At 37.3% G+C, this 16,226-nt stretch overlaps 1 pseudogene; it reads right to left on the bottom strand.

Moving 5' to 3' along the window:
* Positions 1 to 14,290: 14,290 nt before the first annotated feature.
* On the bottom strand, positions 14,291 to 15,466 carry LOC117909864 (annotated as a pseudogene).
* Between the last annotated feature and the right edge of the window lie 760 nt (positions 15,467 to 16,226).

Raw genomic sequence — 16,226 nt, 5'->3', positions numbered from 1 at the left:
GTACTCGCCCGGATTCTACCATTCTCCAGTAATCGCCAGGATTCTACCCTTCTCCGGTACTCGCCTGGATTCTACCACTCCCGGTACTCGCCTAAATTTTACCTTTCCCGGTACTCACCTAGACCCTTATTCGGTACTCACTTGGATTTTACCCTTCTCTAGTACTCGCTTGGATTCTACCTTTTTCGGTACTCGCCCGGATTTTACCCTTCTCCGGTACTTGCCTGGATTCTACCTTTTTCGATGCTCGCCCAGATTCTACCTGTTTCGATGCTCACCTGGATTCTACCCTTCTTCAGTACTCTCCTGGATTCTACTTTTCTCGATACTTGCCCAGAACCTTTTTCGGTACTCACTCGGATTTTACTTTTCTCTGGTACTCGCCTGGATTCTACCATTCTCTGGCAGTCGCCTAGATTTTACCTTTCTCGGAACTCGCTCGGACCCTTTTTGGGTACTCACCCTGATTCTACCCTTCTCCGGTACTTGCCTGGATTCTATCTTTCCCAGTATTCGCCCGGATTCTATCCTTCTCCGGCACTCGCCTAGATTCTACCTTTCTCGATACTCGCCCGGATTCTACCCTTATCCGATACTCCGCTGGATTCTACCTTTCCCAGTACTCGCCCGGACCCTTTTTAGGTACTCGCCTGGTTTCTAACTTTCCTAGTACTCGCTCGAACCTTTTTTCGGTACTCGCGCAGATTCTACCCTTCTCCAGTACTCGCCCAGATTCTACCCTTCTCCGGTACTTAGTTGGATTCTAACCTTCTCTAGTACTGTCCCGGATTCCGCCCTTTTCGATTCTCGCCCGGATTCTACCCTTCTCCGATACTCGCCCGGAGTCTCACCTTCTCCAATACTCGCCTGGATTCTGACTTTTTCGATTCTCGCCCGGATACTTCCCTTCTCCGGTACTCGCTTGGATTCTACCTTTGCCGACACTCACCCGGACCCTTTTTCGGTTCTCACCCAGATTTTACCTTTCTCCGGTAGTCGCCTGTATTCAACCTTTTCCGTTCTTGCCCGAACCTTTTTTCAGTACTCACCCGGATTCTACCCTTCTCGGTACTCGCCCGGATTCTACCCTTCCTCGGTACTCACCCGAATTCTACCCTTCTCCGGTACTCGCTCGGCTTCTACCCTTCTTTGGTACGGGCCTGACTTCTAACCTTCTCCAGTACTTGCCTTTATTCTACCATTCCAGGTACGCGCCCAGTCTCTTTTTTGGTACTCGCTCGGATTCTATGCTCCTCCGGCACTCGCCTGGATTCTAACTTTCCTGGTACTCACCTAGACCCTTTTTCGGTACTCGCCCGGATTCTACCCTTCCCTGGGACTCGCCTAGATTCTACCTTTCCCGGTACTCGCCCAGACCCTTTTTCAGTATTCTCTCGGATTCTACGCTTCTTTGCCACTCGCCTGGATTCTACCATTCCCGGAACTCGCTCGTACCATTTTTCGGTACTCTCTCGGATTCTACCATTTTTCGGTACTCTCCTGGACCCTTTTTTGGTACTCGTCCTGATTCTACCATTTTTCGGTACTCGTCTGGATTCTACCATTTTTTGGTACTCGTTCGGAACCTTTTTGGGTACTCGTCCAAATTCTACCCTTCACCGATACTCGCCTGGATTCTACTTTTCCCGATACTCGCCCAGACCCTTTTTCGGTACTCGCCCGGATTATGCCCTTCTTAGATACTCGCTTGGATAATACCCTTCTCCGGTCCTCGTCTGGATTCTACCATTCCTGCTACTTGCCCAGACCCTTTTTCAATACTCGCCCGGATTCTACCCTTCTCCGGTAGTCGCTTAGATTCTACCTTACCCCGTACTTGCCCAGACCCTTTTTTGGTACTCGCCCGGATTCTACTCTTCTCCGATACTAGCCTGGATTCTACCTTTCCCGGTACTTACCCGGATTCTACCCTTTTTCGGTACTCACTCGGATTCTACCTTTTTTCGATACTTGCCCGGACCCTTTTTCGGTACTCGTCCGAATTCTACCCTTCTTCGGTACTCGCCCGTATCCTACATTTCTCCGGTATTCACCCCGATTCTACCCTTCTCCGGTACACACCCGGACCCTTTTCTGGTACTCCTCATGATTCTACCATTCTCCGGTACTCACCCGAATTCTACCCTTCTTCGGTACTCGCTCGGATTCTACCCTTCTTCGGTACTCGACTGGATTCTACTTTTTTTTCGGTACTCGCCTGGATTCTACCTTTCATCGGTACTCGCCCGGATTCTACCCTTCTCCGGTACATGCCCGGATTCTACCATTCTCCGGTACTCGCTTGGATTCTACCCTTACCGGTACTCGCCCAGACCCTTTTTCGGTACTCACCCAGATTCTACCCTTCTCCGGTACTCGCCCGGATTCTACCCTTCTCCGGTACTCGCCCGGATTCTACCTCTTTTTCGGTACTCACTCGGATTCTACCCTTTTTTGATACTCGCCCGGACCCTTTTTCGGTACTAGCCCGAATTCTACCCTTCTTTCGGTACTCGCCCGTATTCTACCATTCCCCGGTACTCGAACAAATTCTTCCTTTCTCTGGTACTCGCCCGGAGTCTGCACTTCTCCGGTACTGCCGGGATTCTACCTTTCTTCGGTACTCACCCGGATTCTACCCTTCTCCTGTACTCGCTGGGATTCTACCTTTCTTCAATACTCGCCTGGATTCTACCCTTCTCCGGTACTCACCTGGATTCTACCTTTCTTTGGTACTCGCCAGGATTCTACCTTTCTTCGGTACTCGCCCGGATTGTACCATTCTCTGGTACTCCCCTGGATACTACCTTTCCCAGTACTCGCCAGGACCCTTTGTCGGTACTCGCCCGAATTCTACCCTTCTTCGATACTCGCCCGGATTCTACCCTTCTCCGGTATTCGCCAGGATTCTACCTTTTTTTTATACTCGCCTGCATTCTACCTTTCTTCGGTACTCGCTAGGACCCTTTTTCGATACTCGCCCGATTCTACCCTTATTCGATACTTGCCCGGATTCTATCATTCTCCGGTACTCGCCTGGATTCCACCTTTCCCGGTACTCGCCCGGATTCTACCCTTCTTAGGTATACGCCCGTATTCTACTCTTCTCCGGTACTGGCCTGGATTCTACCTTTCCTAATACTTGCCCGGACCCTTTTTCGGTACTCGCACGGATTCTACCCTTTTCCAGTACTTGCCCGGATTCTACCCTCTTCCAGTACTCGCCCGGACCCTTTTTCGGTACTCGCCCGAATTCTACCCTTGTCCGATAGTTGCCCAGATTCTACCCTTCTTTGGTACTCGCCCGGATTCTATCTTTCCTGGTACTCGCCCGAACCCTTTTTCGGTACTCGCCCAGATTCTACCCTTTTCTGGTACTCGCCTGGATTCTACCCTTTTTCGGTACTTGCCCGGATTCTACCATTTTCTATTACTCGCCCAGACCCTTTTTCGGTACTCGCACGGATTCTACCTTTCTCCGATACTCACCTGGATTCTGCCCTTTTCCTATACTCGCCCGGATTCTACCATTTTCCAGTACTCGTCCGGACCCTTTTTCGATACTCACTCAAATTCTACCCTTGTCCGATACTCGCCCAGATTCTACCCTTCTTTGGTACACTCCCGGATTCTACCTTTCCCGGTACTCGCTCGGACCCTTTTTCGGTACTCACCCGGAGTCTACCCTTCTCCGGTACTCGCACGAATTCTACCATTTTCTGGTACTCGCCTGGATTCTACCATTTTCTGGTACTCGCCTGGATTCTACCATTTTCCAGTACTCACCTGGACCCTTTTTCGGTACTCGCCCGAATTCTACCCATCTCCGGTACTCCCCCAAATGTTACCCTTCTTCAGTGCTTGTTTAGATTCTACCCATTTCCACTACTTGCCTGAATTCTACCCTTCTCCGGTACTCGCCCAGATTCTACCCTTCTCCGATACTCGCCTGGATTCTACCTTTGTTCGATACTCGCCCGGATTCTACCTTTCTCCGGTACTCGCCTGGATTCAACCCTTCTCCAGTACTCGCCTGGATTCTACCTTTCTTCGGTACTCGCCTGGATTCTACTTTTTTTCGGTACTCGCCTAGATTCTACAAATTGTCATCAGAAATTGGATATGTTGTTGTTTGCAAAACTAGAGCTTGAGAATGAGGCCAATTGGACAATGACTGTTGCCACCAATGTCAGGGAGATTATCTGAGATATGAACCTTATCAGCTATAGATTCTGAGACAAAGAAGTAGTCTAGCCACCACTTGTGTTTTACAGTTCAATATGACTAAATAAGATAGCATGAAAATGAAAACATATCAAAATCCCATAGTAGATGCCTTGGCATAACATTACACAATGTCGAAACCAAATGTTCATAACATCCTATTCTAATTAATGAAAATGCAATCTTGACTAAAATGGAGCTTACCTCACAGCGAACCACTTGATGTACTTCCTACATGCAATTTGGAATTATCCCATTAAAGTGAAGCTGAACACTAGGATGGATGTACTTCCAATATGCAATTTTAAATAATCCAATTAAAGTCACAAAGTTGTCCTTATTCAATTAGCCTAGTGACTTGTATCAAAAGCTGGAAGTTTTCAGTGCAACAAATGAAGCCTTGACGATTTTTAATACCAAAGGTTTGATTTGCTCAAATACTGAAGTATGACCAATCAATGAATTTCCTAACAATCTATTTAGATGCAGTATGAAAATAACCTTTCATGTTCTTGTCGTCTGCAATGCATAAATCCAACAAAAGTACCTTTTCTCTTGTAGAAGAAACCACATGAACCTTGAATTCCTCATCATCAATCATCAAATCTTATCTTTCATGATAGATTAACATCTAAATAGGATTTAAAAGACTTTAGACCTATTAGCCTAGTAGGTAGTTTATATAAAGTCCTAGTGAAAGTTTTAGCAACGAGGCTAAAGAAGGTAGTGGCCAAGGTGATCTCCAATTCCCAAAATGTTTTTGTAGAGGCTAGACAAATTTTTTATGTGGTGCTAATTACAAATGAGGTAATAGATTCTATGTTGAAGAGCAATGTTTATGGAGTATTGTGTAAGTTAGACATTAAAAAGTTGTATGACCATAACAACTAGAATGTTTTTGTAGAGGTTAGACAAATTTTTTATGCGGTGCTAATAACAAATGAAGCAATAAACTCTATGTTGAAGAGCAATGTTTATGGAGTATTGTGTAAGTTAGACATTAAAAAGTTGTATGACCATGCCAACTAGAATTTCTTGATCTCAGTTCTTGAAAAGATGAATTTGGGTCGAAAATAGGTAGGATGTATTAAATAGTGCATATCTTCTCCAAGGTTTTTTGTGATTTCTAATAGTATCCCTTTTGGTTTCTTCCAAAGCTCCAAGGCCTTAAGGCAAGGGGACCCCTTGTCTCCCTATTTATTTGTTGTTGCAATGGAAGCCCTTAGCTACCCTGTCAAGAGAGCTAGGGAGGGTGAATCTCTTATAGGAGTTAGTGTGAGGAGGAAAGGTGGTGAAGGGCAAGAGGTGTCGCATTTCTTGTTTGCAAATAACACTCATTTTTTGTGAGTTTTCCTAAGATCAAATAGGCCATTTTGGCTTGCTTGGTTCAAAGCTAAATAGATTTTGAACTCACTTTACCCTTAGCATCCTCAAAAACCTACAAAATCAATTTTCCCAACACACCAACAAGAGCATTCCCCATCTTCTAAGATTCTCCTAAGAAGTTTATGACCAAGATACCAATATTGGTTGAAATCAACTTTGGAAGCCAGTCAATGAACTACACAAGAAAGCGCCTAATACTTTCGACACTAATAGTGTCCTTCACTTGGTCTTTTGGGTTGGTCCTTTGAATCACCCATGGGGGTGTTATAATAGCCATAGTTGTGCATCGGGTGTAAATTGATGCATATGACTGCGCCATGTAGTGGAATTTTGGTGGCACATGTCCTAATTATACGACAGAGAGCATCTTTTGTCCCTGAATTTTTCAACAGTATTGCATTCTCAAACCTAGAGAATGCATTCCTACAAAATCCAATTTACAAATATACACATGAACAATCAAATTTAAAAATATCAAACTAACTATACAATATACTTTACAATGAAAGATAAGTAATTTTCAACTGGGTCTGATGACCCAAAGAGCATCAGAAGGTTATCTCTAATGAATTAGCTATTATGTTGAGTAGGCAAACCCTCTATGGATCCCAATTCCATGAGTGTATAGGCTCTTTCTTCCAACAACTCAGCATTGCTTAAATCCACGATGAAAACACTTTACTAAATTAGAAGCAGTGACCAATTAGACACACTCAGGCACATAACATAAAAAAGAAGAGTACCTTGGAGTTCTTATTGACACCAATATTAGACACTCAAATGGGGACAATGTTGAGAAGGAAAAAAGAATAGATTTTTATAGCATTTTGATGACTTCACTCCAACTCATCTCTTGAAAACAATAAAATCACAAACAACAACATTATTGAAGACCAAGGATTGATTAACAACAGAATTCAAAATTTAACAATTTCTTTCCAAATGCAATTAAATTCATATAGGCAATGTCTAATAAAAATGCCCCATTTACAGTGATTTTTTAAGAACTTTGGTTGGTAAAATCCATGTCATAGATTTATAATTGGCCAAAGAAGGTTAATAATAAAAGGAAAAAATATAAATGCATTTCCTATTCTATAAGTAAATCTATTTTATGAACAAAGAAAAAATATTCGTCATTTGTCAACAGTATTTTTGAATTTTGTTATTCTTCCCTCTGTTTTGTACCTTTATGGGTTTTCATGACAAAATTTCAATTGGATTGACACAATTCTCTAACATTTTGCAGCGAGAAATCTCCCTAAGCGAACTCAAGATTGCTAAAAAAAATATTCACAAAACAAATTTCTCATTAGATTTAAATAGAAATAATAAAACCAAATTTTCATAATAAGAAATTTAATAGGTAAAATACTAATAACCAAAAATTCAACTGAAAAAAGTACTTAACTCCATAGAATTAATAACTTGTTAAAAGTTGACTATTAACCTAAAGTGGTGCCTTCAATGAATGTCACTGATACTGTAAATTTAAAAAACCTAAATGAAATGTGGCTTATGCATCACAACTTCAGATATTAAACATTCAATAGTTTAGTTGTAGGTAAGGTAAGGCAAGAAAAAAAATCATGAACCAAACAAGCCTTTCCAGAAACAGTATTAACTATAGCCTATATTCATACAAAATGAGTTCATAGTAAATCAAAATACCAAAGAACACGATGGAACTTCAAAAATTGAAAACCTAGAACTTTCTTATTACAGGTAGTTTTACTTGACTTAAAAGAGATAAAAAAAACTGTCTATTTTTTTAATTACAATTTTTGCACAACTAAACAGCACATTAACAAACGAATGGACTAAAAAAAATAGATCTACAATAACCATGAAAGAATCATCATCAAAAACTAATTCCCCAAAACAAAGAATCAGACCCGTGGAGAGAATAAATTCAAAATCAAAAACCAAAAAAGAACAAATCATAAAAATAAAAAAAATAAAAAAATAAAAAACCAAAAGGACTCAGACTATATTTTCTAAGAACCCTATTATTATTCTTGGTTTAAACCAAAACCTACGAATTTCATCACAATCATCAAGAACCCGGATTCATAACTCACTTGTAGGGGGGTGAAAGTTTACCGATCCTGGCGAGCAAACTCCCAAGAACCTGATGCGAGTCCCTCTACCTTGCAGCAAATTTAAAGACTTCGACCTCTCATGCTTCTTCCATGGAGAGAATAAATTCAAAATTAAAAACCAAAAAGGAACAAATCATAAAAAACAAAAGGGCTCGGAGACCAAATTTTCCAAGAACCCGATTATTTTTCTAGGTTTAAACCAAAACCGACGTCATCAAGAACCTGGTGGGATTCAACTCACCTGTAGGGCGACGCAAGTCTGTCGATCCCGACGAGCAAAGTCCCAACAACCCTGATGCCAGTCCTCTATTTTGCACCAAACTTAAAGTCTCCGACCTCTCGTGCTTCCTCTCCTTGAAGAAGTCCTTCCGATCCCAAGGCAGTGGTTTTGACGGCATGAAAACCCAGTCATCGCATGGGCAGCCCCGCCCCTAGCTTAATCAGCCAACCACACAACCCTGACCCAAATCTAAGGTTTCCAAAATCCCACAACCACAAAACCACTACGCACAAAGCTGATTCCCCGAGCTTCCACACCGAGATCGAACCAAATCACATCGTGCCCTAGCCTCTCGATCAATAAAACTCAAAAGTCCTCCGCCTTTCACTTCCCCTTCTTTCAAGCTTATGGCTTCTGCCGCGCCTTAGATTCCACTCCGGGGAGATGCCACCATAGATGAGACACAACAGCCTCGTCTTCCTACCTCCAGTTTCTTTCACTTTCTACGCTACCAAGGGAAAAAATTTGTTTGGAACGAGAAGGTGAGACCGTGACGACAATAAGGTACATAAAAGAGAAGAGGAGAAGAAAAGAGGTGAAAGAGAGGAAGTCTGAAGACTAAAGAATGAGTATGGTATCTGTATCTCATCGGCCTCATTTAACCAGAATTTATAATTTTTTCATGTCCCAATCTTTAATTTCGTTTGCTTTTAAAATCGTTTCTAAATTAGAGAGAAAAAAAGCCATGACTAAATTTTTTTAAAATAAAAGTATTTTACTAGATGTTTTAAAAAATAGTTAAAAATAAAGGTATTTAGCAAGTTATTTTTATAAAAGGATTTTAAAAATAAAAAATAAAAAGACTTGTTTGGATAAATAGTTTTTTTTTAAAAAAAAATTGTTTCATTTTGTAAAAATAAATTAAATTCAATTTATATAATATTAATTAATTAAATTTAATTGAAGTCTTATTGAAAATGAAAATAAATTAAAAAAATAGATTGTTTTTAATAAAACATAAATACTAATATTATAATAAAACCATAAATTATATTTTTAGTAGAAAATATACTATTTTATTATATATTAGAAATATAAGGATATTAACATCTTTATGTTTTTTATTTTATTTTTGTTAAACTGAATAATACTACTTTTCAATAGTATATTATTTAAAATGAATAATGAATAAAGCTTTACTTTTTTAACATATAAATGAGCAAGTTTTTTTTATTATATATGCACACATTTAGTATTCAATTTTGAACATAATATTCTACAATATTTTGATTTAATCTACAATTAATTGGACCAATTTTTTTTATTACAAATTAATCTTTAAAGTTAAATGATTTATTAAAGAATTAAAATTATTAATCATGTCTTATTATAATCTATTTACCTAGTGAGAAAATTTTCAAAAGAATAGTTGTGTATATAGGATAAATAGTAAAGTTATGACTCCTGATATATATGTTTTTTTTAATGATTATATTTATTTTTGAGTTGCAAATTATTTCAAAAAAAATTTAAACTCATTAATAAATTCAATAGAAAAATACCACTTGATTTGAAGTTCATTTTTCTAGTGAGAAAATTTATAAAACAATAATTATGTGCATAAAATAAATAATAGAGTCATTATAAATCAATTTTTATTCATAAATTTATGGTCTTAATAAGTTTATTATTTGAGTTTTAAATTATTTTAAAAATTTATTAGAGTTGTTAATGAATCCAATATATGAAGTCTTATTTAATTTGAAGTTCATTTACCAACTGAAAAAAAAAAATCAGAAAATGATAATTTTATATAGAAGAGAAACAATAAAGTTTTTTTAAACCAATTTTTATTTATAAATTTATGGTATTAATGAGTTTATTATTTAAGTTTTAAAAATTAAGAGATTTGCTAACAAATCTAACATATTAAGTCTTATTTAATTTGAAGTTAATTTGCCTAAAAAAAAAATAAATAAAAAAATGATTCTATGTAGAAGAAATAATAGCATGTGTGTTTTTCTATTATTTTTAAAAATTGATGAAAACAACTTTACTTGTTATTTAAAAGTTATTCTCTATTTCACTTTGATTTTAAAAATTAGAAACAGAGAACAATAATGAAACGGTATTATGAATTTTAAAAATTATTTTATGTTTCTAAAAAATAGAAAGTTGTTTTTAAAAACTCCACTAAACGGGCTCTAATTTTAAAAAATGTTTTTAAGCTAAATAACAAGAAAGAGTTTTATGATGTTTTATTAAAACCTAACTCGTACTTTTAAAATAAATTTTGGTCTATAGCTTATTAATATTATTGAGCTCCTTCTTAATATTAATTAAATTGGTTTTTGAGTTTTAAATTATTTTTAAAAATTAATAAATTTTATGTATCAAGTATAATTTGATTTGAAATTTATTTGTGTAATGAATTTTTAAAAAAAATAAAAAAAAGGAAAAGAAAAATACGTGTAATTTAAAGGAAAATCATATTTTAAAATTTTTTATATCGATATTATATTGTGAAAAGAGAAAGGGAGTGGAATCATATTCAATTTTATTTGTTTTTATTATTTTTCTAAAGTTTTATGTGTTTTACTATTGTTTTTAAAAACTGGTGAAAACAATTTCTACTTGTTCTCTAAAAACTATTCTTTATTTCACTTTGTTTTTAAAAAATTGTTTTCCCAAAAACAACGGTCAAACAGTGTTAGGAATTTTTAAAAACAGTTTTTTATTTTTTTGATAAAGATTGTATGATATGTAATAAGACAAACATTGATATAGACTAAAAAAACATTAGAAGATGGTTTCACTATACACAAGATACTATAGATCCAAAGGTATAGAGACACAACATTCCTATTACTTCGAATACATGAGTACATCATAGTGGGAGGTTTATACTCCATACATTATGATGGAGCAATGAGTGTGTTGGTGCTCATAACTAGACAAGGAGCTATGAATGATAGTTAGAATCCTTATAATTTTAATGTAGTCTGGGTTCTTGTAGAAGCACCTGAAGGGATAAAACTCATAAGTGGAAGTTGGTCTACAAAATGAACAAAGGAGTAGATGGAAAGGTTGAGATTTAAGTGGTTAGGTTGTAGCTAAAGGTTATAGTTTGAAACATTTTTTTGATTATAGGAAACCTTTTCACCCAGTAGTTATAATCAAATCCATTAGAGTACTCTTATCCATTACGGTGTATCTAATTTATGAGATATTGCAATAAGATGTCAAGATAGTGTTCTTAAACGTTTATCTTGATATTAACATCTATATGATGTAACCATATATTTTCATAACAAAGGGTCTTGTATGTACAAGAAAGTGAAGGGAAGCGTGGTAGTGCTCTAAGATCTTGTAGGTAGATAACAATCTACTCATTGGGAATGATGTAGAGATATCGTCATCAACCAAGATCAGTTTTTCTACTCAATTCTACAAGGGACACCATCTAAGTTTATCTATCTAAGTTTATTCTTTGTTCCTTTGGTTATTCATCATTGGGACACCACCATAAGTTCTAAGTTAATTCTTTGTTTCTTTGGACTTTTATCATTGGGACGCTATCATAGGTTGCATCTAAGTTAATTATTTGTTCATTTGGTTTCTAATTATTGAGACACCATATTAGGTTTAATTTTATTCTTTATTCCTTTAGACTCCTATCATTGCGGTGCTATCGTACATTGTATCTAACTTAATTTAATTTTCCTTTGGACTCTTATCTAAATTTATTTTTTGTTCCATTGGCTTCTCATTATTGGGACACCATCCTAGGTGTAATCTAAGTTCATTATTCGTTCCTTTGGATCCTTATCATTAGGACGTTATCCTAGGTCCTATCTAAGTTTGTTATTTGTTCATTTGGTTTCCTATCATTGGGATATCGTTGTAGGTTCAATCTGAATTTATTCCTTGTTCCTTTGGACTCTTATCTTTGGGACGTCATCCTAGGTTCTATCTAAGCTTTTATTTGTCCCTTCGGTTTCTAATAATTGGGAAACCATCCTAGATGCAATTTGAGTTTATTCTTTGATCCTTAGGACTCTTTCATTAGGATGTCATCTTAGGTTCTAGTTAAGTTTATTATTTGTTGTTGTTGTTTTTTTTTTTTTTTTTTTTTTTTTTTTTTTTTTTTTTTCTGATCATTGGGATACCATCTTAGGTTCAATATAAGTTTATTCTTTGTTTATTTGAACTCTTATCATTGGGACGCCACCCAAGGTTCTATTTAAATTTATTATTTGTTCCTTTGGTTTCTTATCATTGGAACAACATCCTAGGTTAAATCTAAGTTTATTCTTTGTTCCTTTTTGAGTTTTTTCATTAGGATGTCATCCTAAGTTCTATCTAAGTTGATTATTTGTTCCTTTCATTTCTTATCATTGGAACACTATCCTAGGTTGAATCTAAGTTTATTCTTTATTCTTTTGGACTCTTATTATTGGGACCCTATCCTAGGTTTTGTGTTAGTTTATTCTATATTCCTTTGGTTACTCATCATTGGGACACAATCCTAGGTTCTAAGTTTATTTTTTGTTCCTTTAGTTACTAATCATTGGGAAACCATCATAGGTCCAATCTAAATTCATTATTTGTTCTTTTGGACTCTTATCGTTGGGATGTCATCCTAGGCTATATTCTTTGTATATTATTTGTTCATTTGGTTTCTAATAATTAGGACACCATCCTAGGTTAAATCTAAGTTCATTGTTTCTTTAGACTCTTATCATTGAGACGACATCTTAGGTTCTATCTAAGTTTATTATTTGTTCCTTTGGTTTCTCATCATTGACCATCTGTGGACCCCGCACTTTGGCTCAGGCGTTTTCCACTCGGTGGTGAGCTCGATTTTTTTTTATTTATTTTAAAAATGATTTTATTTATAAAAAAAAATATGATTTGGAGTTGTCACTTATTTTTGTTTTATTTTTAAAAGGGTAAACAAAATAAGAAAGAAACCCTAAGTGTGACTCCTTATTTTAGAAAAGGTGGTCTGTGAAAAAAATCGGATCGGGGTTGGGGGTCAGGTTACTTATCGGGAAGGTACAGTAAAGACCACAGCACTCCTCTAAGTCTCTAAAGTCGAGTCTCTACTAATAAAATGAAGCCGGCGTGACAATCAATAGGAAAATCACTGGATACTCAAATCGATCATGCACATATGAGAATCAAAATACTCAATAAAGAACAATCAAAGTGGGAGCAGGACATACCTTGGCATCAAACGATCAATGCGCTATCAAGAGAGCGGGTTAGTGCACAATTAGGAAATAATCCTATGTATGTCATAGAGCAGCATAAATCAATAATGCATGACCATCGAATCAATCAATCATAAAATCACATATGTCAGACTCCCACCAAAACCCATTTATTTTGCATGAATTAATATCACAGATTCCATTATTCTTAAATTATGAAAAATTCATTCATGCTTAATAAAATCAAGAGGAGTAGAAGATTGTTTGAAAACCATAGTGGAATAAAAACTATTTGAGAGAAAATTAAAATTTTGAAATTTATTTGAAAAATTGGAGTGTCGAGGATTTGTTTGAAAATGAGAGTCTTGAGAATTAAATTTGAGGATTGGAAATTTGGAGGCTGAATTTGAGAGAAAGCGGAATCGAAAATTATTTGGGAATCAGAAACCGTGAAAATTTTATTATACTAACAAGAATCTTTGGAAATCGTTCGAGTCGAAGGTGGAATTATTTTGAAAATAAACACATAAGATGATAACAATAAATGAATAAATAAATAAATAAACAAATAAATCGGTATTTTGGGAATTAAATTTTGAAATAAATTAGAATTTTGAAAATTATTTAAGGATGAAAATTTTAAAAATAAATGAATGAATAAATAAATAAATAAAATAAAATAAAATAATAATAATGATGAAGATAATAGTGATTAAATAAATAAACGTGAAAATTTGAAAGTTTGGAAATCGAAAATTAAATTTGGAGATCGAAGTTCTGAAAAATTGTTTGAAGATGGAAATTGGAAAATAAATAGATAAATAAATAAATAAAACAATTGTAATGGCAGAAATGACAAAGATTAGACAAATGAGTGTGGAGATTTGAATTTTGAAAATTAGCTCTTTGAAAATGTGATTATTAAAATTATTCGAAAACGGAAACCGTGAAAATCATATTTAAGAAAAGAATTTTGAGGAATTAAACTTTGAAAATGAGGATTTTTGAAGTTAAATTTGAAAGTTTTTTTTTTTTAAAAAGAAATGGAAAGTTAACCTTGGTATCAAAGATGGAGTGTGTATAAAATAAAAGGATAAATAAATGAATAAGTGGATATAAAAAAAATGAAAGGGAAATAGTCATTAGGGACGTGGGCCGAGGGTGGCCATGCAAACCATGCAAATTGGAAGCAAATGGGCGAGCCTAAGATGGAGGGGCGCTGGTAAGAGTGAGAGTGATCCACTCTTGGATACCCATATCTGCTGGAAAGTGCCGAGAGATGCCGATATTGACCCTCCGATCCAGACACTGTGCCTTCTTGTAGGAGGCGTCACCACCCTGATCTTCATGTTGCTGGGAGCGAAGGCAGTGACATCTTTGTTCACCTTACCAGCAATACCTGAGAACATGGTGGAGTCCTCACTGAGCACAATGTTTCCATACAAGTCATTCCTGATATCAATGTCACGTTTCATGATGAATTGTAGGCAGTTTCATGAATTCCGGCTGTTCTCTTTCCGATCAGAAATGGTTGGAGGAAAGACTTCAGGGCACACCGATTGTCATCGCTTGCCCATCAGGAAACTCATGGTTCTCCTCAACTACAAAACAGCCCTGGACGATCTCCAACTCCTGCTCGTAGTCAGGTGCAACACAAGAGAGCTTCTCCTTCATTGTCATAGGCCATTTGTCGTTCCACTGTTGGAGTGAAAGAGAACCCTGTCTCGGGAAGGGTTCTCATCAGAGCATCTATAAGATTTTGACCAGCCATACCCAGCCGGAAGATCATGCTTTTCCTCAAGCCCTGGGCATCTTGTGAAAACATAGCCCTTGGTGAAGACGCTCTGAAATTAAACACGCACCCTGGGAGCTGCAGTTCCGGCGAAGACGGCTTGCATGCATCCCCCGGCAGCATCAGCAAAACTTGGGCTTGTTTTCAAATGCTGCCAAGCGTTCCCAGCCAAATCCTCTGCAGTCGGTCCGAGTTTAGGGTCCTCCAACCCACTGTTGGTTGGACACATGTAGAGCCACACCTCGTCATCAATCGTGCCTCTAAAACACGGGTGCATCAAAACCATCCCAACCACGTTCGCACCCGTTATTCCGAGCGACTAGACCCGGACCATTAATGTATATGAAACGTTCGCTCCGGCGCTGCCTCCGGCGATGAGAACCCGACTTAGATTAGTGTAGCTGTTCAGCCATGGTTTTGGACCGTTTCCACTTGCATGGGATGCGTCCCACTGAAACGCTGCCCACCGAGCATCATAATAAGCAAGGATAGGGTGCTCCGGCGCTGCCTCCGTGTCACGGACCATGAAGCTTGTAGGTTAGAGGCTGCTGAACCACCATCTCTCATTTCTCATGCCTTCTATCCCTTCCTTTTTTTCATTATGTTCCTGCTGCCATTATGGAGGCTAGGTAGATTCGGGACCTTAGAGGAGGCTCAAAACAACCTGGGCAGCCATGCGTGCATGGGTAACGTAGACATGGGTGAGATGGCAAGAAGATTGATAAGAAAGGAACATTAAAACAGTGAGAGAAAGGGTTTTTGGTGATTGATGAAATTGAAGATGTTTGGTATGAAGAGCAATAGGTGATGAACTTTGTGGGTATGCAAGATGGTCTTAGCTAATGAGGACGAGCATGGTATGGGTATGGTGATAATATAGAGAGAGAAAAATGGGATAGAAAAGGTTTAATGGACCTAGAAAGAAATGGCGGCATGCATGGCATGGGAAATGAGTGTATACGTGGGTAAGGATGACCTGGGTGAGAACGTGATGATGAACGGTAGGTATGATATAGTAATGAGAGGGTAGGCACAGAAATGGGTGTGGAGAGGTTGATGAGAAATGGGTATAGGAATGATGACCAGGTTTGCATGGTTCCAGGTTCCAATTTGGGGTCAGAATGGGCCCTCAATCAGTGAGCCTGCTGGCCTTGAGCACTCAAACCTCTATCCACATGTATCCAAACCAGCTATCATAAGATCAAGAATCAAAGTAGTTGATGGCGGAAAATCATAGTCCTATCAACTGCTTCGTCTGAGAGGCAGAATTCTCATATTGGAAATGC

Source organism: Vitis riparia, unplaced genomic scaffold, assembly GCF_004353265.1.
Source record: "Vitis riparia cultivar Riparia Gloire de Montpellier isolate 1030 unplaced genomic scaffold, EGFV_Vit.rip_1.0 scaffold447_pilon_pilon, whole genome shotgun sequence".
Lineage (NCBI taxonomy): Eukaryota > Viridiplantae > Streptophyta > Magnoliopsida > Vitales > Vitaceae > Vitis > Vitis riparia.
Note: the sequence above shows the minus strand (reverse complement) of the source record. Positions and strands in the feature narration are given on the sequence as shown.